The sequence below is a fragment of the Asterias amurensis genome, chromosome 10 (assembly GCF_032118995.1).
Source record: "Asterias amurensis chromosome 10, ASM3211899v1".
Classification (NCBI taxonomy): Eukaryota; Metazoa; Echinodermata; class Asteroidea; order Forcipulatida; family Asteriidae; genus Asterias; species Asterias amurensis.
Window position 1 is genome coordinate 11,975,597 of NC_092657.1, and position 7,472 is coordinate 11,983,068.

Below are 7,472 nucleotides of genomic sequence, written 5' to 3' on the forward strand. Positions count from 1 at the left end.
CGCAACGTGACCATGAAGTGTTTCTTTCTCGCTTCCTAAAGTTGATCGGCTTCGTCCCGAGAGTCGTCTACCAGACCTTTGAAACACCGGTGACGACTTTAAACTTTCAAAGCACTCATCGGAAGCTTATGCTGCATGGCTCACATGCGGCCCCATTTATGCCTCCGCATTTTCCTGGAAGAAATCAATTGAATCCAAATCAGATACACTTGTATTTCCATTTTTCCATGAGAAATATCGACGGTAACATGTAAAACGGAATAAGGCAAAATGTCAGTAAGTTTATAACAGTAACATAAATGTTATTAAAGCAAGCCGTTTGGATAAGCAGGCTTGTAATTAAAAAACAAAACAAAAGAACCGGCACTATTGCCTATCGGCAACTGTTTTTGGCCTTTTAGGAACGTACAAAATGCCGAACCCTGTTATCTGCTCAAAACCCAGGCTAGCCGTTGTAGGTCCACGGGATTTCCTCTGAATTGTATTGATCCAGCCTAAATTCGGTGGCAGTCTTTTACTGCTTACTACGGAAGCTGGTCTCCGCCAACAAATAAACACTTTTTCAGTTTGGCGTTATAACGCCCTATACGGCGTTATTACGCCCTAAATTAGGGCGCTATCACGCCATATTTTACGGCGTTATAACGCCCTATTATGGCGTAATAACGCCCTATACGACGTTATAACGCCCTAATTTACGGCGTTATATCGCCCTAATTGAGTAATTATAATGCCCAATTAGGGCGTAATAACGCCCTAATTTACGGCGTTATAACGCTCTAATTTAGTAATAGTGCTTTATAACGCCATAGTTTGACGGCGTTATAACCCCTTTTAGGGCGTTACGCCCTATAAAAATAAATAAAAATAGCTAGCATCCCTTGAAGTGATTTTTGTTTTCCAATTTTTTTTTTTTATAATAATGTTTAGACATTTTCATGATTGTCATCCACTGCCCCCCCCCCCCATGAGGAAAATAAGTGTATAAAATTAGTTTCTTATTGGCGCAAACAGTGCCAAACTTTTATCGGTGGGGGGGAGTTGGAGTAGAATCATTGAGAAAAATACTACAAGTTTCAAAACTCACATTAAAACGATATCAAATGCCGTATTGCCATTGTATTGAGTAAATTTCCGATTGGAATTTTGTCGAAATCTCAAATCTTCTAATTTTATTACATGATGATATGGGTCTGTAGTTTTTTTTAACTGTGAGTTCTATTTTGGGTGTGTTTTACATTCTTGCTATATGTACATGACATATTGTCACCCTTCGTGATGAGGACTACAAAAATGATTGTCACCATGGACTTTGCTTTTAGCTGATGGTTTTATGCTAACATTAATCGATAGGTGTCGTTTCTTTGGAAATTATTTAAAAAATATAATTTGTATGCTATCCCCATTGGCTGTTTCTTAATATTTTGTTTTTTGAAACGGATGCTAAATCTACAAGTTTTCATATTTTTTTTTGAATTCTTTGGCATAATATAATTACTATTAAAAAGACAGATTGGCTGGACAAATTTAGTTTTGTCTGTTTGGCGCGCCATAGGCCTTCATTCTAATTTGCATTTTATGCTTTCCTTGCGTCATAGATGCACCCATAATAATAATAATAATAACTTTCGATTTATATAGCGCCTAATAATTAACACTTAATTCTCTAAGCGCTTTACAAAGAAGTACACTATAAATCAACAACAACATAAATATATATATATAACAAATAATACCACTACAAGCATAACGATACAACAATACAAGAACGTAAACTATTGTAAGAAAAGGTGCGTCTTTAAGGCATTCTTGAAATCACCAAGGGAAGATGTTTTCCTGATCGTCAAGGGCAGAGAATTCCACAGAGTTGGAGCCGAAGCCACAAAGGAACGGTCTCCATAGATATGCATATTAACAGGGTGTACTGCAAGGAGGTGTTGTGAAGATGATCGAAGTGATCATTGTGTTTGATAGTCTAATTCATTCAAGCGTACCCCTATATAAATGAAGCGCTTTCTCAGCTTCCCCATTCAGGTGATTTCACAAACACACCGAGTACCATCTATCTTTGCCAATAATACTTAAACCTGACTTAGTGCCCTCCCACCCTCCCGATCCCAGGCAAAGGGTTTAGTACATTTTGTATTTCCAGTCGCCGTTTTGCTTTCTCTCTTCTTTTTCAAAAATTGTGCTTTTTCAGGCATGCCGTCTTTTAATTCGTGCTTCTCCTGTGGAATGTCCGGCCACTGGTCCAGAAATTGCCCCTACTCCTTTGGTTCCAACACCTACTCACGTTACCGAAATCAGACAAGACCCACACCAGCCGTCCCTTTCATCGGGCAGAGACCCCAATCATGGCACGCCCCATCCTACCAGTTCCAGAGAGCACTGCCCCAAGCAGGCAACCAGGGAATTGCTCAGACAGGATCTTTTGATACCGCCAGTACCAGCACCGCCTCAACATTGCCAAAGGCACAGTAAAGACAGTATTTGCAATAAGTTCGATGACGTTCTGAAGGTACATTGTTTTCCTGAAAAGGCACCCTTACAGTCTGATAATTTACCAGTTAAAGGGAGACTAAAACAACATGTTCAATTCTGGCGTGATATAGGTTCTTCTGACATGATTTTATCAATAATCGAGCAAGGTTATGTAATCCCTTTTTAAAAGGAACCCCCTCCTATGTTTTTCAAGAATAATAAGTCGGCCTTACGCGAGGCAAAATTTGTAACAGATTCCATTTTAGATTTACTGGCTACTTCCCGTATTTCAAAAAAAACTCATCCTTCTTACGTGAACAGCCCTTTATCTGTCTCATGCTCAGCTTCCAAGAAAAATAGGCTTATTCTTGATCTCAGCGTTCTGAACAAATTCATACCAAAAACGCGCTTTAAATTGGGCGACTGGAAATCGGGTATTCAATTTCTGTCACAAAATGCTCTCATGGTTACATTCGATTTAAAATCGGGCTACCATCATTTTGACATTGCCCCTGCCTCCCAATGTTACCTGGGGTTTTCTTGGTCTATTAACGGGGTAGTCAGACATTTCGAACTTACGGTTTTGCCTTTCGGGCTCAAATCCGCTCCTTACATATTTACCAAAGCTCTGAAACCTTTGGTCACCCACTGGAGGTCATGTGGAGTTTTAATAGCTCTCTACTTGGATGATGGTTTCATTGTCATCCCTAGACCTAAGGAAGCATCAAAACACAACCAGATTGCCTTAAACATCTCTAACCACATTCGTTCCGATCTTTTAGAAGCAGGTTTTGTATACAACATTTCTAAGAGTATTTGGAGCCCTGTATATTCTATCGATTGGTTGGGTATGAGATGGGACACTGCACAGGGTACACTTAAGATTCTTGATCGTAGGATCGTTAAGATTAATAAATCTATTGATTTCCTTCTACAGCAACATACATCTTTCACAATAAGAGATTTGCATTCATTCGTAGGCCAAATAATTTCGTTGTCCCCCGTTGTTGGTAGTATTTCTAGATTAATGACTCGTCACTGTCAAATGACAATCGCAGCAGCCTTTGATGAAAACGTTCCAGTCGTTCTTACAAATTTCTGTCTTTCTGAAGTTAAGTTTTGGAGAGCTAATGCCAACATTTTGAATGTTCGTTTTGTTTTTGCTCACCGAGTTGTTAACAAGCTAATTTGCTCAGACGCCAGCTCCACCGGTGCGGGTGCTATAATCTGTAACGAGGTTCACACAGCCCACAAATTGTGGACTAACACAGAATCAGTCCAAAGTTCCACTTGGCGCGAGCTCGAGGCGATTCGCTTTGCGCTCTTGTCTTTCCTACCTTTGATTCATCTGAGTTGAAGTTGCTTACCGATAGTCAGCGTGCAGCAAAAATTATCGAGTCCGGGAGTATGAAACCAAACCTTAACAATCTGGCTGTTGATATTTTCAATATTTGTCTGAACAACTCTATTCGCATTGATGTTGAGTGGATACCCAGGGCTAAAAATTACCAAGCTGATTTTGCCAGTAGGATTCTCGACACGGACGATTGGTCCCTTTCAGAAAAGTTTTTCTCTGTTATCGATGCTCGCTAGGGTCCATTCACAATTGACTGCTTCGCTATTTCTTATAATGCTAAACTGCCCCGATTTTATTCTCGTTTTTGGAACCCAGGTTCTTCGGGTGTAGACGCCTTTGTCCAGAACTGGCACGGTGAGAATGCATTGTTGGTTCCTCCTGTAGCTGAAGTGGCATCCACACTTAAACACATGCATCTTTGCAAATGTAAAGGCGTAATAATTTTCCCCTGGTGGCCTTCGCAACCCTTCTGGCCTTTACTATGGTCCCAATACCGTACCTGGGTCAAGGACCTAATTACTGAAGTTGGTTATCTCGCGCTTAAACATGGCAGAAATCACAACTCCCTGCTTGGTTCAAATGATTTCGAGGGCTGCGTTGCAGCCGCATATCTAGACTTTGTTCAAATTTAATCCCTTCTCACTCTTTTACAGTGATGAGTATCACATATTTTCATTCTTAATTCTTCCTCTCTTTTTTGTGCATACAGATAGTCCACAACCACCCATTTTGGCTCGATTTCCCCCTCCAATTCCAAGCCCAGAAAGAAATAATGCTGCTAGATGTAATATTTGCTAAATCCGAGGGTACGGTTATGGCTTATTTCTATAAATGTCGTCAATTTTTTTCCTGGCTAGAATCGCAAGGTATTCCTCTGGTGCTCCCCTTTTCTGAACAAGTGTTAGCAATTTACTTGTCACATATAAAATCACATTCAAACTCTGAAAGTCCTTTGATTTCTACTGCTGCTTCATTGAGATGGTTACATTCATTGGTTAATGTCAAAAGTAACCCGCTTGATGCACCCATCATTCAACATGTGGTAGTCAGCGGTAGGCGGGAACTCCATCATCCGCCTGCACAAAAACAGCCAATTTCCCTGAGCAAGTCAAGTCAAAGCCATTGTAAACCTTTTCGCAGGTCATGATGCCTCGCTTTTAGATCTTAGATCTGCTTGTTATGTCTACCTCAAATATGCTCTCCTTTTTCGACACAATGAGATGGCAGGTATGAAGGCTACCCACTTTTCTGAATTGCCAAACAATAAGGGTATTTCAATCTTTATCCCAAAATCAAAAACTGACATTTTCAGGGATGGTAGTACTGCTTTTCTTTGCGACACACTGGACACCTACTCACCAGTTGCGATTTTACGCCGATTTTTACAGGCTGCCGGGATCAATCTGGGTCAAGACAAATATCTGTTCACCCCTGTTAAATTTATTCAAAAGCCGTTTGTGATACCACCATTATCCCATGCTGTAAATAAATAATTTGAATCAAATCCTATTGCCTCCTTTTTCCTTTATTATGGCGTGTCCATTAACACTAAACTGTTTTTCATGCGTATGAGCGTAGCGAAGTAGCATGAAACGCTGTTTTATTTTTTACCTTCTCCCTCTGGAAAAAAAAAACTTGTGGAAGAGTAGAATAATTACACGCTTTAGCCCTTTACTTATGAAGAAAACATCAAAAACTTTACAAAACTTAAACAATAGTAACTTCAACATTGGATCGGTCGAGTTGGTCTTTGGAAAGCATTTGTAACCGTTTGTTATAAAATGCATATGGGTAGAAAGATGTTGTCAAAAAGTAGAGTACAATGATCCACCCAACAAGCCTCGAAAAATGCGCAGTTTTCCTTTTACCTTGTCGACAAATGGCCAACCGTGTTATTTCGCAGCGTTATAACGCCGTAATTTAGGGCGTTATAACGCCTTAAAATAGTCCGTTATAACGCCCTTAGATAACGCCCTTATTTAGGGCGTAATAACGCCGTTATAAGGCGTTATAACGCCATACTGAAAAAGTGTTTATTTGTTGGCGGAGATCAGCCACCGTAGCTTCCTAAACCATTAGGCGTACCATTAAACCAACGGTTCTTTTCAGAACCACCCCAACTCATTAGAGATAGTCATTACATGGTGTTACTGCAAACTTTTCCATATCGTATTTCCACCATGCAAAGAATCAAAACCTACTTACATAATAATAATAATTTGGGGGGCTAATCATCCTTACTTGCAGCTAAGAGCTGAATTGCGAAGGATGCGGCTACAACGTGTTCCAGAAGCAGGCATGCAAGGGCGCATTCAGCTGCCAGCCACATCAACCCATTATGACCACGGAGCACAGCCAAGATCGAAAGTGTTTGATTTTTTCCTGAGGGAGGAAAACCGGATAGTCTGGAGAACCCTCGTGGCACAGCAGAGAACCAACGCACAACTCAACTCACATATGGCCCCGACCGGGAATCGAACCGGGGTCACCTTTACGTGTTACTCGGCAGAACCCCTTAAGGGAGGACCCGATGTATACAAAAGGCCGCAATTTATTTTATCCGGCTGCCATGGAATATTTTAATTGGATGAAAAGGCAATGAAATACGAAAAGGAAAGATGGTATATACGACCAGCCCTGAAGGAAAACTGTCCCCGTTAATACTCCCTGATGTGTACCAGTATGAACCATTCTGCTCTAAAACCGCACTGTTGTATCATACACTCTAAAAACAGTGTTTATAGTCTAAACACTTTGCTAAACACTTTCTTGCTGTCAGTCTTTCTTGCTAAAGTTTTGCTTTCTTTGCTAAACACTTTCTTGCATGTAAACATGTCCTATTGATTAACATGTTTAGGCATGCTTAGTGTTTAGCAGTAAGACACTTGGTGTTTAGATATTAAATATTAAATGTTTAGACATAAAACATCTAGATGTTTAGATTAAAACACTAGATGTTAAGAAATTAAACATTAACATGTTTAATACCTAAACATCCAATGTTTAAGAGCTCAAACAGCAAGTAACAAAAGAAGAACATAGACCAAAGATTAACTTTTCCTTTGTTTGTTTTTCATTTGAAAAAATAATTATATACAATTTACACAATTTTAATGCTTGTAGAAATAACGTTAGGAATAACCTTTGTACAAATAACTTTATACTCTTTCTGAATTTAGTTTTTTGAAATTTGAATTTTGAAAATTCATGAGCAAATAATGTGATGTCATCGAAGGCCAAACTACAACATCATGGTTGTACACATAAATAATTCCTGCCACCTCACAATAGTCTGAACGATTATACAAGCTTGGAATACTTGTTGTAGTATAAAACACAATGTCCACAGATTTACACTAAACTTACACGTTTGTAAACTTACACGCTTACCTTGTAATTGTAAACAATGTCAAGAAAAAAAATTTACATGCCAAAATAATTGTCTTCACTTGTTTTAATCATTACTTAACAACAACAGCACCTCAGCAAGTAATATTTTAAGGGAAGCTTTCTTACATCATTATCTCGAATTGTGTGAGTTTAGTGGAAGCATGTGGACATTGTGTTTTATGTCCTAAAAAAAAACAGCCAAATATTAGTTGAGTTTCCACATGAACAAAAAAATCTGTATTTT

The 7,472-nt window shown here is 39.2% G+C and overlaps 2 pseudogenes; both read left to right on the forward strand.

Moving 5' to 3' along the window:
• The first annotated feature begins 270 nt into the window (after positions 1 to 270).
• LOC139942680 (uncharacterized) lies at positions 271 to 5,331 on the forward strand (annotated as a pseudogene).
• LOC139943375 (uncharacterized) lies at positions 3,509 to 4,470 on the forward strand (annotated as a pseudogene).
• Positions 5,332 to 7,472: the final 2,141 nt, after the last annotated feature.